Here is a 21,965-nt window from a genome sequence, read left to right on the forward strand (position 1 = left end):
ATTGAACAAAAAACTGTCTAAAGTTGAAAGAATTGCAAATGAATCTAATGGAAGAAGTACAAGGAGCAGAAGGCTTTTACTATGTGGCACCAAGAAGGCCTTGGCAACCAAGGATCCTTCAACAATTCCCTCAACAAAACTATCAATATCCTTCTCAAAACTATTTGAATACCCCAATTTCATGGAAAGCTTGGCCTCCACAACAATATCAAAACCAACCTGCACAAGGTTGAAGGGGATATAGTTATGGAAATCAACCACCTCAACAATGTATCCTCAACAATACCAACAACAATACCAACAACAATATCAACAACCATTTCCATACCAACAGTTTCAACAATATCCGCAGTCCATGCCATTTCCATAACAAAATCCCGCACCATTACTAATACAACCACAACAGCTACAGCTGCCTTCGAACCAGCCTGGACCAACTCAACTTCCAGCTCAACCAGTAGCAAATCCGAGTAACAAAATGGATAAACTTGCATACAATGTGGAAGAAGAAACATATTTCCCAACATACTCCATTATTCCCATAAATGATGTCCATTTAAAGTCTAGGAAAGTACTGCATAAAAACTCTCCTCCAATCATAGAAGAACCAGCTGAAGAAGGAGAACAACTTGAAACATCACATTCAAAAAATCAAAGTCAGAAAGGAAAAACTATAATAGCTCAAACACCACCCTATCCAAAGAGGTTAGTAGAGCAGAAAATTCAAATGACCCTTCCTAAATTTGATATTTTGGATGAATTAAAAAATTCTTATGTTAAAATTCTTTTATTGTAGGCAATCAAAGAAATACCAATTTATGCTAAAACAATAAAGGAATTATGCATCAAGAAAGCTGGTAAAAAGAAGAATGATCCTACTACAATCCAAGTCATTGGAAAACTAGCTAGCCTCATGTCTACAAAGACAACAATTGAAAAATATATTGACCCTGGTATCCCTATGGTTACTCTTTCCATAAATATTTTTTCAATTCTAAACACATTAATAGATTTGGGAGCAACTATAAATGTAATGACTACAGAGACTATGAAACATTTAGATTTAAACAACATTAGATCTACTACTACCATATTAGAGTTAGCAGACCGATCTAAAGTTATACTAGAAAGAATATTAGAAGATATCATAGTCTCTTTGGATTCATGGAAGTATCCTATAGACTTCCTCATTTTGCAGCCGAAAATAAACTTAGGAGGACACCCTCTAATCTTAGGCAGATAGTGGTTAGCCACTGCTGATGCCTTTATAAGATGCAGATCGGGAAGTATGATTATTGCACATGGGGCTGAGAGAAAGAACATCACACATTATTCTCCAGCACAAGCACCTTCTTTAGTATCATTTATTGAAGTACAAGAACAACAACAAACTAAATCAGTTCTAAGTATTAACCAAGTCTTTGACCTTAGAGAAGAAGAAGAGAATGAAGATCTATTGGATCTTTTCATTTCAAAACCGGATATTTTAGAGTAGCTCAGATTAACTCAGTATGAAGCTGTAAGTAATCTTTTGAACCACTGTTTTCAAGAAAACTGCACAATTCAATCACTTCAAGATTCATTCACAAATATTTTTCCTGTAAATACAATTACCAATTCAAAAACTAAAACAATAGAGATTTATCCTGGAAAGCATTTGAATATTGGTAATAACTTACAATCGTCGCAAGAATAAGAGGTAATAGTATTATTACAAAAATACTCAAAAGATTTTTCCTGGGATTACACAGATATGCAAGGAATTCACCCCAACACATGTATCCACCACATCTATAATGAGGACCATATTAAACTAGTGAGGCAACCACAAAAGTGGATGAACCCCATGATGAAGGAAATAGTGAAAGAAGAACTACAGAAACTATTACAAGTTGGATTCACTTATCCTATTTCTGATAGTCAATGGGTTTCACCCATAGTGGTTGTACCAAAGAAAAATGGGAAGTGGAGAATATGTGTAGGTTATCGGGAATTAAACAAAGCAACATTAAAATATCATTTCCCACTACCGTTTATTGACCAAGTCCTAGATTCATTAGCTAGGAATAAATTCTTTTCTTTCATAGATGGGTTTAGTGGGTATAATCAGATTAGAATAGTAATAGAAGACAAGAATAAAACAACATTTACCTGCCCATGGGGAACATATGCATATAATGTTTTGCCTTTTGGGCTATGAAATGCACTTGCTACTTTCCAAAGAACAGTCCTTGCAATATTTTCTGATATGATCCATGAATGTGTAGAAGTCTATATGGATGATTTCATTGTATATGGAAGCACATATGACGATTGTTTGGAAAAGCTTGAGAAAGTTCTGAAATGATGCATAGAGACAAATCTGTCCCTAAGTAATGAAAAATGCTACATGATGTTAACAGAGGGTATAGTGTTGGGACACCATATTTCCTCATTAGGAATTAAGGTGGACCCAAAAAAAATACAAGTCATTGTGAATTTAATGCCACCTACAACTCAAAAGGAGATAAGAAGTTTCTTGGGTTATGTAGTTTACTATACGAGATTTATTGAAAATTTCAATAAAATAGCACTGCCTCTATTCAAGTTACTTGCAAAAGATGTTGAATTCCAATGGACAAATCATTGTCAAAATTCATTTCAATTATTAAAAGAAAAACTATCAATTGCCCCCATTCTTTGAGGATAAATTTGGTCTTTGCCATTTCATATCTCCACTGATGCATCTGATACAACTATAGATGCATCACTTGGATAGAAAAAAAACTTGTTTAATTATGCTATATACTTCATAAGTAAAAACTTAACACCGACAAAATTGAACTACAAAGTCACAGAAAAAGAGATGTTAGTTGTAGTACATGCAGTAAACAAATTTAGGCATTACATAATAGGCTACCAAGTGTTCATTCAAGTAAATCATTCAACAAACAAATCTTAATAAACAAAGCAATCACAAACAGTAGAATAACAAGATGGCTATTGTTAATGCAAGAATTTAATATTACAATTCAAGATCAACCAGGGAAGGACAATCAAGTAGCTGATTTCCTTTCAAGGCTTCATATACCTGGTGATCCAAATCTTGTTTCAGATAATTTCCCATATGAACATATGTTTTCAATAACTGCCAAAACACCATGGTTTGCAGATATGGCAAAATATTTATCCTTTGGAAAATTACCATCCCAGTTCATAAAGAAACAAAAACGAAAGATAATTAGAGAAAGTTCTAGATATAGATGGGTCAATGGCGATCTCTATTATACTACCTCTAATTTGATAATAAGAAAATGTGTTAGAGAAGACGAAATGTTAGAAATTTTGAAAGCATGTTATGACGAGCCATGTGGTGGTCATTTTGCAGATAAGCAGACAACCTACAAGGTGCTGCAACTCGACTACTATTGGCCAACAATATTCAAAGATTTCAAAGCCTATGTTAAGAGGTGTGACAATTTCCAAAGAATAGGAACGCCAATAATATCATATGAAATGTCACTTAAGCCACAAGTGCTCATAGAACCATTTGAGTAATGAGCTCTAGATTTTTTGGGACCAATAAATCCACCATCAAATGGAAAGAAATACATCTTGGTATGTATTGATTATGTTACTAAGTGGGTTGCGGCAAAGGTAGTAGCAAGAGCAACAAAAAAAAAAGTGGTCACATTCCTCTTTGAGGAAATCTTTGTTAGATTTGGAGTACCAAGATAGATTGTAACTGACCAAGGCACACAATTCACTTCCAAGCTTGTTCATGACCTTACAGAGAAGTACAAGATTAAACATAGAAAATCAACATCGTACCATCCTCAAGAAAACATATAAGTGGAGTCGACCGAAAAAGTACTGGAAAATATCATGATAAAGATAGTACAAATGAACAGTAAGGATTGGTCAGAAACGTTAAGAGATGCAATATGCACATATAGAATAACATGGAAAAACACAACTGGGTTCAGTCCATACCAGTCAGTGTATGGAAAAGAAGTCCCATTACCCATAGAATTTCAGATACACATATTCAAGTTAGCAGTAAAGTTAGGACTAGAATTATCTGAAGCACAACAAAATCGGATAATGGAATTGAATCAACTAGATGAACAGAGACAACAAGAAATGGAACACACAACTCTTGTGCAGCAGAAAAGGATGAAATGCAATGATCGATTCATCAAGAACCAAAATTCAACAAAGGAGATTGGGCGTTACTATTTGACTCCAAATTCAAAGATTTCAAGGCAAAGTTCACAACTCATTGGTTGGGGCCATATGAGATAGAAGAGATCTTTGATAATGGAGCTATTAAGATAAAAATAACCGATCAAGAAACTAATTCATTTATATTTAATGGATATAGGCTTAAAATTTACAATAATCCTATCAATAAAGAAGATTTTATGAAACAAATGTCAAAAGATACTGAGCTAGAAGTAATGGAGTAGCATAACAATATGCCTCCCATTATTCCAGAAGAAGAAAATAATAATAATAATAATAATAAGAATAAGAATAATAATAATAAAAGTTTTCTTGTGAAAACCAAGTAATTGGCACAAAACAAACATGAATTCGTGAAGGAAAACCAATAGTTTGGTCTCCATGAATTCACAAAATTTATTTAACTCTGACGACAATTTGATTTTGTAGAATGCACCCAAAAAGACTTGAGGACAATTCTTCAGATAAGCAAGGGGGAAGTTAGAAAAGAAACTTAGTTTGAGTAGCTGAAAATTTGAGCAACTGAATTGAAGAGGGAACTTGAGTTGTATTGCAGAAGGGACCTGAAACATTATTGAAAACATTGTGTAGAAGGGACCTAAGATGTTAGAAGAAACATGCATTATATGACAAATAAAATACATGATAGAAGGGACCTGAATCATCGAGTATCAACACTAGTACAAAATGGATAATTAGTTACTAAAAAAATGACAAAAATTTGCATATAAATGACTATTTTTCAGTCGGTGACCAATAGTAGCTAATTTACAGTATCTTATAATGCGACCAAATTTTAGTCATTTTTAGCTTAGTCATTATTTGGTTGTCTCAATTTTGTTGTATAGTAGTATATTTGGTCATTTATTTGGTCACTTATTTGGTCATTAATTTAGTCATTGATTTGGTCATTGGTGTGGTAATTAATTTAGTCACTGACTTGGTCATTAATTGCCACAATTAATGACCAAATATACAACAAAATATATTACTAAATGATCACCCAAGAAAATCAATTAATGACCAAAAAAAATATGACCAAGATGTTGGTCGTGTTATAAGACACTGTAAATTAGCTACTAATATCCATATATATGCAAATTTTAGTCATCGTTCAAAACCAATTAATGACCAAAGAAATATGACTAAATTTTGGTCATGTTATAAGATATTGTAAATTAGTTACTAATAGTCGTGTATATGCAAAATTTAGTCATCATTTGTAATCACAAATTTATCATTTGCAGTAGTCATTTTTTTAGTAGTTTCATACTCATTATATAAATGACAACTTTAGTAGTTTATATTCATTTCATTTACTTTCATTAATAATCGTTATAAGCAACTAATTTAGTCATATATTCATTTTATTTGTGTTCATCATTAATAAACATAAATTACTAATTTATTAGTTTTATATTGATTTTATGTGTTTATTATTAATCAACATAAATTAATTAGTATGATTTTGCAACTAAATTAAAAAAATGGCATACAATGTACATGTTCATCTAATATGAAAACGCAAAGTTACACATGTTAATTACAATACTAAGTAATATCAAGTGCAACTATAAATATTTCAACCACATAAATTATATTATATAATATGTCAAGTATTGCAATATGAGTTCCCAACTTAATATTGGTTGGAGTACAATTTACACATGAATATTGTTTCATCACTTCAAAAAATTATCATTATGTTGCCAAGGCATTGTAGGTGAACTCACCAACTCTGAAGATTTGACCACCAATCTCTATCTGTGTGTCTTATGCAAGATATTGTCTTTACAGGTACCACTAGACCATCTCTCTTCTCTCTATCTTTAATTTTCATTTTGTCACTCTAGTGCTATTGTTCTCCTCTTTCTTCAATTTGTGCTTCTTATCATCAATATTGAGTTCCTTTTCTAGAATAAAAAAAGAAGATACAGTGCAGAGTATAAGACATGAAAGTTGATGAACACTAGAATATAAACTAAAGTAGACTATAAAGGATTTATACGATATATAACTCAAAATCAATAATATTTTTAATGTCATTTTTCCCCATAAAATCATGAAACTCGAACAAGTTTTCTTCAGTTGGGCAATGATGGTCACTATGTGGCCAAAAACGACCTGTATAAACAAAGAAAATAAAATGTCATCATAGAATAAATTTTGTACATATTGTGTTCTCATTGTACAAAATTTGTTGATGAAATGTTATCTTCAACTAAAGTAATAACTACAAATAGACACACAAATTTCTATCCCAATATTTCAAATTCCCATGCTTATGGTACACTACAATTTTTTTTTATCCAACATAATCAAACATAGCAGAGCTAGCAATTTCTCCTAAGAATTTCTCATGCTCCATTTTTGTGGTTGTATTATTTCCTCTAGTTATCTTTAAGAAGTAGTAACACTTCAACAATAAAATTGGTCAATAGAAATCTAATGGGTGGAGCAAAGTATTGCTGACACAAGATTACAACAAGAAACTAAGAAAGAACAATAAAAGACTTTGAAAATAATGATACTAACTGGGAATATAGCTTCAATATAGTAACTTTCAATTGTCAACATGTATTCCAGGGTAAAAAGAATCCAATTGCCAAAAGCCAACAAATTATGTATGCACCTTGTTTTCCCTGTAATTAATTGAGCAAGATTAGCACATGCAATTTCCATTTAGAATCTCTGAAATGATTCTATAAATATTCAAGGAAAACTTAATATTACTCATTTATTTTTCTCTAATGTAGACAAAAATTAATATGCTAACCTTTTTTTGAGTTGGAGAGTTATGTAATTCATTGTGTCCAAAATCATTGTTTATTGTCGTGATTGTTTTTTTTTAATGATCAAACAACAGGCCTATATTTGATCAGAAATTTTTATAATTTAAAGATGAATTTCCTTCCAGTTTATGACATTCAAACAAATTAGAATATATTTCATTTAACAAGCCACTGTTGTAATATACTACTAAATAGATAGCTATGTAATGGAGTTATTAGTTGTGGAATACTAATAAATCACAAATAAAGGAAATAAATAACACCAATATGTCATAGGCATGCCAATTCTAAATCCTCTTGGTTGGAAATATTACTTCATGAAAATAACATATTTGACAAAGAGAACTTTTCTAAAATTAACCAATGCTAGTGTATCCAACAAAATTGACATTTCTATTGGCATGCCCTCAAAATGTGTGGAAGTATCAAACAAGTGTAGTGCACTTCCCTATACACACTCCTCTTTCTTCATGTGTCTTAGTAGGAAACTGATCCAGGTGGATATTGGTGGCCACCTGCCAAGTCCACCTGGACCCCCACCATTGTCTTTCTCAGCATTTTCAGTTTCCTTAATTGTAGCACAACTTACTATTTTTAGCAGTTTTTCGAGTCCTAAACTTCCGGAGCCGTTTTGAGGCCCTAAACGACATTTTTTGGGGAATCCGAGGGCAACATGGGTCCATGGAATGGACCATGTTGCCTGTTCCAAAAATGATAGTGCTCGGATAGATCTTTCTAATGAGCTATTGTACGCGTCAAACAGAGATCATATGCCAAAGTTACCACCCCGGGAAGTTGATGTACCAATTTACCCCCAAACGGGGCCCACAGTTTGGCGTTTCATCTCCTAGGGTTAGGTTTTGGAATGTTAAGGGTTTTCCATTGTTTCTCAACAATAAATAGGCCTTCGAGCCTCATTGTAACATAGTTCAGAGGCATGTAGCCATCACATCTCTTCTCAGAGATAAGCTACCATCGCCCTAGCTGGTTTATTTCCATTTCTGGTTGTAAGCATATTTCAGTATTTTCCATTAATGAAATGAAGTATTATTTCCGCTGCATCTTTGTGTATATGGTTATTTCTGTAATTTGCTGCGTTCCTGTTTAAATCCGGATCAGTGGTATCAGAGCAGTTTGCTTTTTCTCTGTTTTTCTTTGCATGTCCCCAACAAGGTCGGGATATAAGGAGTTAGGGCTTGAACTGGTTGAACCTTTGCAAGACCAACCTCGCAAATCTCGACGGCCTCCCATGGCGGATGAGAAGAAAGACGAGGGGGCAGGAGATCCCATCAAAATCTTGCTCGAAGAATCCCTCGAGCGACAACGTAACGCGATGATGGACAACTTTGCCCAGATCCTTCAACGGCTACCCAGAAGCAACGTATCGGCTTCCAGCAGCTACTCTTGAAATGCCACACCCTTTAAGGTACAAGTTAATTTTGAAATCCCCATATTCGAGGGTCAGATAGACACAGATGTCGTAGATAAATGGTTAAATCTGCTAGAGGGTTATTTTTATGTTCATGAATTTTCGAGTCAGGAAAATATTGTTTTTGCTCTTCTCAAAGCAGCCCCCCACGTCAAGGGCTGGTGGGAAACCTAGTGCGAGCAGAAGGATGAAAGTACTGGCTCACTATTTTCAGCCGCACCCACCTGGGATTCGTTCCGGGATGCCATCAAGGAGCAGTACTACCCTGTCGGAAGCTATGAGGATGAATACATAAAGTGGACCACGCTGCGGTAGGGAAGGGACCAAGACGTGCCGGAGTTCACCAATCTTTTCCATACCCTTCGCACAAAGTTGCGTATCAAGGATTCAGAGAAACATTTGATACTCAAATACCGTGGTTGCCTGCACAAGTACATCCAGGAAGAAATACAATTCCTAAACATCCCCTCGCTCGGCGCGACATACCGATATGCCGTCAAGGTCGAGCAGAAGTTTAAACAAAAGAAGTGAGACTTTGGATCTGCGAATCCAAAGCAGGGGAAAGGTGCCCCTAAACCACAGAACAAAGGACAAAGCCAAGGCGGGACAGCCCAAGACAACCAGCCGAAGCTGCAAACAAAGAACAACGCCACGAAGCCGAGAAAGGACACTGGAAAATGGTGCGAGTTCCATAAGAGCTCCACTCACAACACAAGTGAGTGTCGGGCCAAGCAGTCACTGGTGGCTGAGCTAAAGGTTTCAGAATTAGATGCATGTTCTGACTCTGAGTCAGAACCCGATAAGGGGTATGAAAAAGGGAAGCAGACCATTGATGCGGATCCCAGCGCCACTGTTGCTAGCGCAAAGATCTAGAAAAATGAACCCGAAGATCCAGAGGAGGAGGAGCGTCTCTTCCACTTCCAGATGTGGGTAAAGGGCTCCCCAATACAGTTCATTGTTGATAGCGGGAGTCAAAAGAACCTCATTTCGGCAGAGGTCGTGAAGCGGTTGGCCTTATCGACCACAGCACATCCACAACCATACACCATTGGGTGGCTTCACCAAGGACGAGATCTTCGCGTGAGCCAACAGTGTCGCCTTCCATACAACATCAAGCCCTTCACGGATGAGGTATTGTGTGACATTGCTCCCCTTGAAGTTTGTGATGTATTACTAGGACAACCATACTTGTGGAAGCGACATGCTGTGTATGAATCAAGGTCCCGTGCTGTTATTATTACATTGGGAAATAAGTTGTTCAGGATACCAGAGGTAGCACCACCTGCCTCCATCTCTTTGATTACTGCAAAACAATGCAGTAAGATCATTTCCAAAACTAGGAAATTTGTTTTCCGGATGATATGCCCTCAAGGAAAGAAGAAGACAGTGGTCGCGGCCTCCAAACGGGGTCCCTCTGTACGACAACTACAGATGGACAAGGTTGTGGAGGAGTACGAGGACATCTTCACCTCCCCGGCAGGGGTTCCTCTGCACTGTCAAGTCAAGCACTCCATCGATCTGACCCCAGGTGCGCCGCTACCCAATGGACAAATTTATCAGCGCTCCGTTCTGGAGAACAATGAAATCAAGAGGCAAATTTAGGAGCTCCTGCAGAAAGGTCACATCCGTCTGAGTTCATCGCCCTGTGGGAGCCCGATCGTGTTGGTACAGAAGAAGGATGGGACGTGGAGACTCTGTATTGACTATCAGGCGATGAACAAGATCACTGTCCGTAATAGGTACCCGATCCCGCGGATTGATGACCTCCTAGACCAACTAAAGGGGGCGAAATATTTCAGCAAGATCGATCTGAAGTCAGGGTATCACCAGGTACCAATCGAACCCTCCGATGTGTGGAAGACTACCTTCAAATCCAAGGAGGGCCTCTTCGAATGGTTGGTCATGCCTTTTGGATTGATGAATGATCCTGCAACCTTTATGAGGCTAATGGATGACATCTTGCGGCCATTCACCAACTCCTTTGTAGTAGTATACTTGGATGACATTCGGATCTTCAGCCAGAGTTGGGAAGAGCACCTCCACCACATCCGATAGGTTCTCCAAACACTGCGGCAACACAAGCTATGTGCCAATTTGGAGAAATGCACTTTTGGCATGACCCAGGTTCAGTATCTGGGATACATCATTGATGAACAGGGGGTGCATGTCGATCTAGCCAAGATCCAAGTCATTCGAGATTGGCCCTCTCCAACCACTCTAACAGAGCTCCGCAGCTTTCTAGGTCTTGCCAACTTCTACCGCAGGTTTGTGTTGGGGTTTTCTCATATTTCTTGGCCCTTGAGTCAAGTCACTAAGGTCGGGGCGAAAGAAAAATTCTTTTAGTCTAAATCTCAACAGAAGGCATTCAGGGAGTTGAAGGATCACCTCTACACGACACCATTGCTCGCATTACCAGATTTACAACAACCATTTGAGGTTGAGACAGATGCCTCTGACTATGCTATTGGGGCAGTCCTTACTCAACAGGGACATCCAGTGGCATATCACAGTGAAACACTTTCAGACACAGTCCGGAAGTACCCCACTTATGATAAAGAGATGTATTCCATTGTACAGGCCTGCCGACAATGGAAGCATTACATTTTGGGGAAGGAAACGGTCATCCATACAGACCACCGACCTCTGCAGTTCATACAGACCCAAGGGAAATTGCAGAATGATCGCCATCAGAAGTGGTCTACATACCTGCAACAGTTTCACTTAAATATCAAGTATAAAAAGGGCAGCACCAATAATGTTGCAGATTGCCTCAGTCGCACTAACCACTGTGCTCAACTCTTGTGGGCACGAGACTTCTGATTGGCCACTTCTCTACAAAAGCAACCCAGAATTCGGCCACACATACCAGACACTCTTGGAGGGTCGGCATGTTGCAGATTTTCACCTCCAGGACGCCCTCTTATGCCACCTCGGTCACCTTTGTGTTCCTTCAAGCAAGCGTGCCAAGATGATTTGGGAAGCACACTACAGTCGGTATGTTGGGCATTTCGGGGTCGAGAAAACAGTGGCAGTACTGCAAAATTATTTCTATTGGCTGAATCTTCGACAGGATGTTGGGAAGTACATCCGATCATGTACTGCCTGTGCCATTGCCAAACTGACCATTAAGAAGCACGACCTCTATACCCCGTTGCCTACCCATAGTCGACCTTGGGAATCCATCTCCATGGATTACATGTCAGGTCTTCCTTCCACTAAGCATGGAAATGACTGTGTTTTTGTGGTCGTCGACAGGTTCTCGAAGATGGCCATTATGATGGCCTACAAGAAGAATATCACAGCAGAAGCCACTGCTAAACTCTTCTTTGAACGAGTGTGGGTGCACTTTGGGATCCCACAGTCTATCATCTCAGACCGGGACAATCGGTTTCTCAGCACATTTTGGTCCAGTCTCTGGTCAATGTTGGACACCAAACTCACGAAGTCCACAGCCTTCCATCCTCAAACTGATGGCGAGATAGAGGTTGTCAACAGGATGATTGTGCACATTTTGCGCATGTATAACTCAAAGAATCCACGCACATGGGACGATAGCCTCCCCTATGTTTAGCATAGCTACAACCGAGCTCTTCACAGCTCCACTGGCCATATCCCTTTTCAGGTGGGTTTGGGATTCCAGCCACTGTGCCCCATTGATGTGGCCATGCCCCTTGCAGCTACTCAAATGAATTCAGCTCATGTCCAGTCCGAAACAGATAAGGCCACCAGCTTCATTGAGCGCATCCAACATATTCGCCAGCAGGTCCATGACATTCTTGAGAAATCAAATGCCAAGTACAAGCAGCGACATGATCAACACCGGGTGCCACACAAGTTTCAGGTGGGCGACAAAGTCTGGTTGCATTTGCAAAAGGAACGCCTTACTGGAGCCTATCGGAAATTGAGACCACTCCGATATGGTCCTTACACCATTACTAAGGCTATGGGAGACAATGCATTTGATCTCAGCATTCCCCCATTCCTTGGCCTGCACCCAGTGTTCAATGTGGACCGCCTTCGGCCATACTTTCCACCATTGCTAGACACATCCGACATTGCAGAACAGCTCAAACCCACAGAATTAAATCCAGATTGCATGGAACAAGCTGCAACTGATCGGATCATGGACACACAGATCAAGAACACTCGCCAACAGAATATCCAACTGTATCGAGTTGTCAAAGCAGGCCAACTCCTTCAGCAGGGCAACTGGCTCACCAGGGAACAAGTTCAGCAGAAGTTTCCTCATCTCATGGAGGAGCTCAATGCAATGGGGACCATTGCTTCCTAAGGGGGGAGGAATGATCCAGGTGGATATTGGTGGCCACCTGCCAAGTCCACCTGGACCCCCACCATTGTCTTTCTCAGCATTTTCAGTTTCCTTAATTGTAGCACAACTTACTATTTTTAGTAGTTTTTCGGGTCCTGAACTTCCGGAGCCGTTTTGAGGCCCTAAACGACATTTTTTGGGGAATCCGAGGGCAACATGGGTCCATGGTATGGAGCAATGTTGCCCGTTCCAACAATGATAGTTCTCGGATAGATCTTTCTAATGAGCTATTTTACGCGTCAAACGGAGATCATATGCCAAAGTTACGACCCCGGGAAGTTGATGTACCAATTTACCCCCAAACGGGGCCCACAGTTTGGCGTTTCATCTCCTAGGGTTAGGTTTTGGAATGTTAAGGGTTTTCCATTGTTTCTCAACAATAAATAGGCCTTCGAGCCTCATTGTAACATAGTTCAGAGGCATGTAGCCATCACATCTCTTCTCAGAGATAAGCTACCATCGCCCTAGCTGGTTTATTTCCTTTTCTGGTTGTAAGCATATTTCGGTATTTTCCATTAATGAAATGAAGTATTATTTCTGCTGCATCTTTGTGTATATGGTTATTTCTGTAATTTGTTGCGTTCATGTTTAAATCTGGATCAAAAGCCCTCAAGTTCGATACTCCTGCAAGTATTGCTACAAAGTTCTATCTCTAAAGGCACTCAGATTTCAAATAGATGAATGTATTGTATCTTGGTTCTAAATGATAGGCACGGTGATGGAAGCATCAACTAATCCTAAACTCAATTATATGTCTCTATGAAATAGCATTATGGAAATTGTTTCTATAAAGCTTTAGGTCCAACTCAACATGGGGAAAGAAACAAGGTTTGACTTAAAATCATGCAAGAATTAAGAGTAAATTCAAGAAATGTGGTCAAAAGAAAATAACTTGAACAAAACTTTTGTCTTTTAACTGTCAAGTTTTACTCTATCCTTGCCCAAGCCCAAGTCAAATCCTGAGATAGTTCTACTCAAGTCTGAGTTTGACCCTGAATTATGTCCAAGTTAAGCATCGACTCCATCTGATTTGTTCAGATTTAGATCCTAGCTGAGTTATACTAGCCAAGTTAACTAGCTGAGTCTGGTAACTATGGCTACAAGTATCTTTACCAGTTAAGGTAATAATGGCCCAAGTGTGATATGCAAAATAAACAAAATGTGATGAATAATTTCTTATGATTTAGGATTGATACATTTTAGACGATGGAAATGATATGTTGTCATGTATGGATAGGGTTTACAAGGATATGGTGAAATGTTCAAAGGATCCAGGTTGTCACAAATAATGGTACTATAATTCAAGACCATAACATAACAATATCACAAGTAAATAAGAACATAACAATATCACAAGTAATTATCAACATAAGAAAATATTTCTACCTTTCTGATTTTCTAACAAAAAGAACAAGTTTTTATATCAAGTTTTTATATCATGTCAAGCCCACTGGAATTGTGTTCGTAAAAAGATCATTATGGTTGTGGTGAACATTTTTTCTATGGATCCCAGAATGATTGGGCACAAGATGGATCATAAACATCCCATCCCACCAATGGTATTTCTAGCCACAAGGCATTGTTAGTTGTTTGGTGGCAACCATTAGCTATTTGAAAAATATTGGGCATCTACAAAGAGATTCATTATCAAGAATCAAATTCGTATTAGACAACAAAATGAGAATTCCACCAATAAAGGGAATTTAAACAAAGACGTGTAGTAGAAATAAAAAAAAAAATCCAAAATTATATTAGTGTTGTTGTGCAATTTAATTGGTTTGGAGTCTAATAAATTTATTTTCCCAAGGACAATCATAGTTGAGTGAACATACACTAACTAGAAAACCTTGAAGTAACTAAGAACAGAGAAAACCTTCACAAGCCCATGGTGTTGCACAAGAATGGAAAATGCAATATGCTAAAATATTTTCTGAAGGTGTGCCTTGTAATAGTAAGATATTGAATGACATCAAATAAGATTTAGTGTGCCATGTAATAGTAATATATTGAACGACATCCAATAAGATTCTACAATGTTATTGTTGATGTCATTGATCTACAAAAGTTATCCATGTAGCCATAATGCATTTCTCAAGCATTTGGATAGTATGGAAGGCATACTTACTTGTGTTTAAGCAAACAAAGTCAAAATTCATTTGTAATTTCATGCTTATCAGGCACCCACATTCTCACCATGGCTTCAGAGATCCACCCATAAATATATCCTAATGGCAGTTAAAACTCAATCAAAAGTAACTATAGTGGTCAATAGGGTCTTGGTATGATGATAAAGAGGGTGTGTTTCATACCCTAACTGAGGTACGAAATCTCATATCCCTTTGCCTCATGGGCCATCTCACCCATCCAAGAAAGTCATCATGCATGTGTATGCAAGTCTTGTTGGATATGGGACTAGGTGCAAGCCCTTGGCATATTTGGTAGAGCAGACTCCCCATCTGTGGCTTCTTAACCAAGAGATTCTTTCAAAGGTTGTAAACCAACTATATTTCATCATAATATTCCCATATTGGAAAAGGACATGCTTGTAGCAAACTTTAATTACCCAAATAAATAGAAATAATTTAGTCTCTATAGTTGTACAAAAAGATCCCAATTAGCTGGAAAAATCTAGATAAATGCCATATGTGTTGTGATACAAAATCAACCCAACTATCTAAAGCCCATGCAGTCTCGATCCACTATGATTTTCCCTGTTTAAAACAAAAAGTAAGAAGGGAACACTAAAATCTCACCATGGAGATTGTTGAAAGGACTGTGAAGAATGACCTTGGGAATAAAGAGAAGGAAGTTGAACTTTTGATTGACTAGGCTTCATGAAATTAGTCTAATGTTGATGGTTTAGTGTTTGAAACTATTGATGTTGAAGGAGTGGTGCAGATGGAGGTAGAGGTGGCAGAGTTTGCATAAAATTCCATACAGATTGTGTCATAGGTGACAGAGAAGAAAGTCTTTGTGATTGTTGCCTTTGTGAGAATGGAATGTTGCTTGATGATGGTGTCACAGGAAACAAGAATTCAAAGCTAGTGTATCAAAGCCAAGGGAAGATCCAACATTTTCCCGAGATTTTGGTACCATTCCTAATGTAATTTCTATACCTGTTGACCTAGAGCCATTCACTAAAGCCACAAGGTCTACAACACAATATGTTAAATTGAATGAAGATGCCAAGCTAGAACTTGAATTGTTGTCACCAGGAACAAAAACTTGAAGTGTTCTCAACCTTGATTGTGAAGTTGGGCTATTATTTTGATGTGATTGGTGAGGAGGCTGACCCATTACAGGTCAAAGTTCTAATGCACCTTGACTACTTTGTAGCAAAGATGATATCTCTATGGAAGTGTCTCTGGTATTTCGAGACACAATACTTGATTACATAAGAGAAGATGGATGGCACTCTTCACAGTTCTACATTAAGAAAAATATCATTTTCAGACATCCTTTATCTTTACATGCTAAGGAAATCAATAAAAAAACAAGAATGAAAAAAGGAAATGGGTAATCATTTGTCATCGAAATAATTAGATCAAAAGAGAGAGCAGGGAGAAAGGAAGCCTATGTTTCTAGGAGGCCGTCTCTCCTTCTCACTCATCATAGGTCTATCCACATAAGACAAGGGTCCATGCATATGCCAATCACTCTTAGGAAGAGTAGGTTCCAGAACCATTGTTTTCTCTCTCTCTCTCTCTCTCTCTCTTTCTAAGCCTAACCACTTCTTTAGATCTCTAGGAAAATAATAATCTTTCCTTGAGTTATCACTTCCTCTTCCATGATTTTCCAGTATTGGGCTCAGATCTTCCCACAAGTATTCTTCTTCCTCAGAATTTTTCTAGTTTCTAATCACCATTCTAATCCATATTATATCAATTTCCTGAGGTGGTTGTACAAGTGAAAGTAGTCCATTCAAACATCTCTAGCCCCTATAATTTCCATATGCATCAATTAGAGCACCATACATTAGTTGATGCCTTCAATCATAGCCATTCCTTGAACCATAATCCACACTTGTATTAGCAGTGTCAAGTTTCCCAAGGTGATTTCCATCACCTTTCCAACCCAAGGCCTTTCCCACCCATTATCCTTCTCCGCATTCCTGTCATTCAGGCTTCCAACAATCCTTGATGGAGAAGGAGTCCTTCCAACTCCAATCCTCAATGATGCCAAAGAAGCACTCCTGCTAACAACACTTAATAGAGAAGGATCCCTTCCAATTACAACTCTTGGTGGAGAGGAAACCCTTCCACCTCTTAACCTAGACAGTGGAGAGGAAGGTTTTCCAACTCTAATCCTTTACAAAGGAGAGAGAGGCCTTCCAAGTCTAATGATTTATGGAGAAACATTGAAATTGTAATCACTATAGCTTGTAGCAAGCTTCTGTCCATATCCAGGTTCAAGACTCATATCCATACTAGAGAAATTCATGTTAGCCTGTATAAAGGATTTTCTTCATTTCTTGCAACTTCACTCTTCTTTCAGCTATAATACAAAAAAATGATTGCCTTGTGAAATTAATCTCTTTCATTTCAGTCTATCACAACTTACAACTTGAAGAAGATTATAAACAATGGCATTGAAATGCAATATCTTATCTAGCCCACTTGAATTGTTTGGGTAAAAAAACATTATAGTTGTGGTGAACATTTGTTTTATGGATCCCATAATGATTGGGCATAAGATGGATCATAAACATCCCTTCCCACCAATAGTATTTCTAGCCACAAGGCACTATTAGCTCTTTGGTGGCAACCATTAGCTATTTGAAAAATATTGGGCCTGTGCAAAGAGCTCATTATCAAGAATCAGATTTATATCAGACAACAAAATGAGAATTCCACCAATAAAGTGAATTTAAATAGAGACATGTAGTAGAAATTAAAAAAATTCCAAAATTATATTAGTGTAGTTGTGCAATTTAATTGGTTTGGAGTCTAATAAAGTTATTTTCCCAAGGACAATTGTAGTCGAGTGAACATACGCTTACTAGAAAACCTTGAAGTAACTAAGAACAGAGACACGCTTCACAAGCCCATGGTGTTGCAGAAGAATAAAGTTGATAGGTAAGATCCTCCAGCGCATTTCAACATAACCATGGGTAAGATCCTCTGTAGCCTCATCAAATATCTTGGGATGTCTGTGTTGTATTGTATGATTGATATATAATGAAGTTAGGGTTGATACATCGAATGTGTCCACTCTTAGGTCTTGTAACGAGAAATGATGTAATTTTAGTCATGTAAACTGGAATAATGTCCTCCAAGTATCATATGAAGCCATCCCAAGTAGTAGACATAATTCCATACCTCAATCTCTTCATAATGCAATGCAACAAGATGCCTTGCAAAGTGCTAATCAGTTTTCTCATCAGCTTTATCAAGAACCAAGTAAATCAGATCAAACCTACAGGTGTAAACCATTAATTTTGTGGATTTGAAAAGTAAGAAAACCTCGTAAGGACTCATACCATGCCCACAACAATGACTAAACTTTACCTGGAGAGCAATGTTGGAGGAAGTTGGATATTGTCAATGACTAAAAATCTCTGATTGTAGTGTGAACCACTAGGGTTCACACATGCTAACACAGATGTTCCAGCATTAAGGGTTTCTATGATCCCAACCTTGGCAACTGACATGGTCTGTTGTTCCATCACCTGCCTCAAATAGCATACCACATTAAGAAATGACAAAAAAGTGTAGGAAATACAATAGAATGTGGGTAAGCTTGATCAAGAGAAAACCACCAAATGCATAATATTTTGTGAACTGATTTGAAGAGGGAAATCCCACCTCATGTAGCATGCTTCGAGAATTATATGACATCTTGTCAAACTCATTTATGTAATAAATGCCTCTGTCACTCAATACTAGTGCTCCACTTTCCAATACCTATTAAATTCAAAAACTAATCAATAATCCAACATTTCAATGGGTGTGATAGTTTCGTTGCTGCTCAAGTACAGTGAATCCCACTCTTCCATTGGAGAGTGAAACTCATATCACTCAGGTTGACGATCCATTAGTTGATCAAGTGGTCGATTCAATTTCACATTCGATCAATACCACTATCCCTTTAGAGAGTGAACTTCATACCGCTCAGGTTCTTCTTGTTACATCAGATTCTTCTATGACGGGGGGCATTTCACCTGTTTCTACAGAACCCCCTCCAAGTACTGAGGTCTTTTCCATTGATTGGAATAGACTGACAGAACCTCGTCTTCCTTCCTCCATCCCTTTACAAATCATTGTCAAGGTTGGTGGTAGGGAAATGCACCGCACATAGGTAGATGAAGGTGCTTTTGTTAGTATTTTATCCTCAACTGCTTGGAAAGCTTTGGGTTTCCCTCAACTTGCACCTATTACGCAGAATATGAAAGCTTTTAACAGAACCATTAGTGAACCTTTAGGGATCCTTCCTAAGTTTTCTATTACCTTGGAAGGTAAAACTGTTTGTATTGATCTTATGGTAGTTCGAGGTCCCTTGGATTTCAATTTACTCCTTTGGCGAGACTATGTTTATGCAATGAAAGTTGTTGTATCGACACTCTTTCGCGTGATGTCTTTCCCTCACAATGGAAATATTGTGACTATAGACGAGCTTTCATTCCCTAGTCTTGTTTCAACTACAAATAATATGACACCCCTAAATGTTCTTGATTCTAAAGTGGTATCTACCCCGCCACAGGTTAATTATGTGGCAACTGGTCCTATGTTTTCAGTTACCGATGTAAGTGAGCCTCTCACTGTTTGCTCATCTTCCTTTGATTTAGATTTGGTAATTGACATGGAAAACTCTATGGGATTACTTGAATGCGATGTTATTATCCCTTTTGAGTCCCTTGACATGCGTTCCTTCCATAGAACTATTCTTCCTTCTGATGAAGACCTCTTGGAAGCCATGATCAAGATGTGTCCATTGACATGTCTTTCTTCCAGTTGGAAGCCATGATCAGTTGGTTCGAGGAAAGTTCCTTTTACTGAGTCAACCTCGTTAAAAAAAATGAATCAGTTGGTTCGAGAAAAGTTCCTTTTACTGTGTCAACCTCGTTAAAAAATGAATCAGTGAGTATGAGGACAGTTCTTTTCCTGTGTCAACCTCGTTAAAAAATGAATCAGGTAGATTGTAGGTTATATAGATAGATTGTAGAGAGTAGACTTGAGCATAGTTCCTTGTATTGTGTCAAGCTCATTAAAAAATCAATAAAGGATTTTAGAGCATAGTTCCTTGTTAGGTAGATTATAGAGAGTAGTCGTGTCTAGTCTTCCTTCTTTAAGTGAAGGCAGTCGATGTAAGTCTACAAACAAACAACATTTATAACTTTCATTTATAATGCATAGTAAGAAGAACAAATATCCAAGCACATGCAAAACAACTTTGGGACAGGATTATACCTTAAAAGGGGATTTTACTGTCCTCTAGTTTGGTCCTAATCTAACACTCATGGCCCTGAAGATTCCAGTTACCTGCAAAATATTCACAAGTCATGATCAAAACTCCTTTCACAACAATATTTTTTCTACAAAAAACAATTTCTAGAAATCACTCTCTACCTCAACTCTATCACCAGGTTTGGCATCATCCACTAGCTTGTCATGCATTAACAAGTTGACTGTATGTGGGGTTTCCCCCTTTGGAATGGCATTAGGGCTTTCTTGCAGCCTTACGATCTGTTTGTCAGCAAACCTGACCCCAAAATAAATGAGAAGGAGAACGTTGTAATAATGCAAATTCAACAACTAGATTACTATTTAACTCAACTATATTGACAGTTACCTACATATATTATGAGCCAGAGTCATGAAGTTCATAGCAGCACATTCTGGCCTTCCACATTGAGTAGGTTCGTCAATTCGATCTGGTAGTCAGGTTATGAGTAAAAACATGAGTTTCCAAATACATTTTTGAACCTCTTTTGAGACACAACCATGTTCATAGAAAATGAGTAGTATTCACTAAGAGAGCTTGAGAACTGCTTCCAATGGCATGAATAAATCATGAACATTGATGCATCACTCTAAAATTGAATTATTTTCCCTTCAGTATAAACTCTATTCTATGCAAGCAACTATAAAATCATGAAGAAACAAAAGCTACAGAAAAAAGATATAACTACGGAACAAAATTATAGTTGCACTCAAGAAAATGAATACTTCTATCAACGGGCACTAGTGGTGGAGCATAGCCACAAACAAGGCATCTGAAAAATGCCTCTTTGATTTCTACAATTATTGAGCTACAATGTATAATCATCCCTTTCACTGAAATAATTTTCTCAATATCTAGATTTCAAGGCCAACACAACCCAAGCTTATTTTCTACCAAAAAGGGGCATTGAACAAAATGGCTAAAGAGATTAGATATCATAGAAAAAAAATGCACTGGTCACCAAAGCCTATCTGAGGGATTCAAATCTCGCATGTTAACTGTATCTTTGAGATTGAATATTCTTGCCTGAATACAAAAGCAGTTATGTAAATAAAAATAAATATTTTATACAATTTTATAGGGCGGTCAATTTGAAAGAACCATGCAAATGAAACCATAAGCTGAAAATGAGATATAGACTTGACACATGAAACTTGAGAGGATTGCAGTTTACCTACCTATATGTGCTTCTCCCATAAAGGTTTAAGGCGAACACCAACATCCATCAAAATTATATCAAAAATAGCAAGAACTTCAAGGGGGTATATAACCATCTTCCCATAAAGGTCTTCATCATAATCCAAGATGTTCATTGCATCAATGTTCAAAGAATCACCTTCTACTTCCATTGTCTGTAGGGGTTGTCAGCTAAATGTAGTCAACAAAAAATATAAATGCTATGTTATGAGCTTTGGGAAGGCTGTATTGCTGAAAATATTATCATATACAAAGTAGTACACTCCTTTATATCTGGGAAATATTTTGGAATGAGAAACATAATTGTTGTTTTCTTTAGCTTGATTAAGGTGGTTGATCTGTCTGTCTTCAGCATTACAACTTTATCACACTTACTCTCATTCTCTTCTTGGGCAGAGTTTTGTTCTACCATAGGGATGGTCTGATAAAAAAAATCACAATTTATATCAGTGCTAGAACCAAAAGACAAGGGTTGATCTAGATTCTCTTCTTTGTTAACAACTTCATAATTCTCAAGAATGCAGTAAACTTGTATGATATTTTGGTCAGTGGA

The 21,965-nt window shown here is 37.6% G+C and overlaps 1 pseudogene; it reads right to left on the reverse strand.

The window, feature by feature from the left end:
- The window catches only part of LOC149181260 (DNA replication licensing factor MCM4-like), a 182,856-nt pseudogene extending 161,292 nt beyond the window's left edge, over positions 1 to 21,564 (reverse strand).
- Positions 21,565 to 21,965: the final 401 nt, after the last annotated feature.

This window comes from Pinus tabuliformis, chromosome 3_2 (assembly GCF_031772625.1).
Source record: "Pinus tabuliformis cultivar Carrire ecotype Pingquan chromosome 3_2, CPIR1, whole genome shotgun sequence".
Lineage (NCBI taxonomy): Eukaryota > Viridiplantae > Streptophyta > Pinopsida > Pinales > Pinaceae > Pinus > Pinus tabuliformis.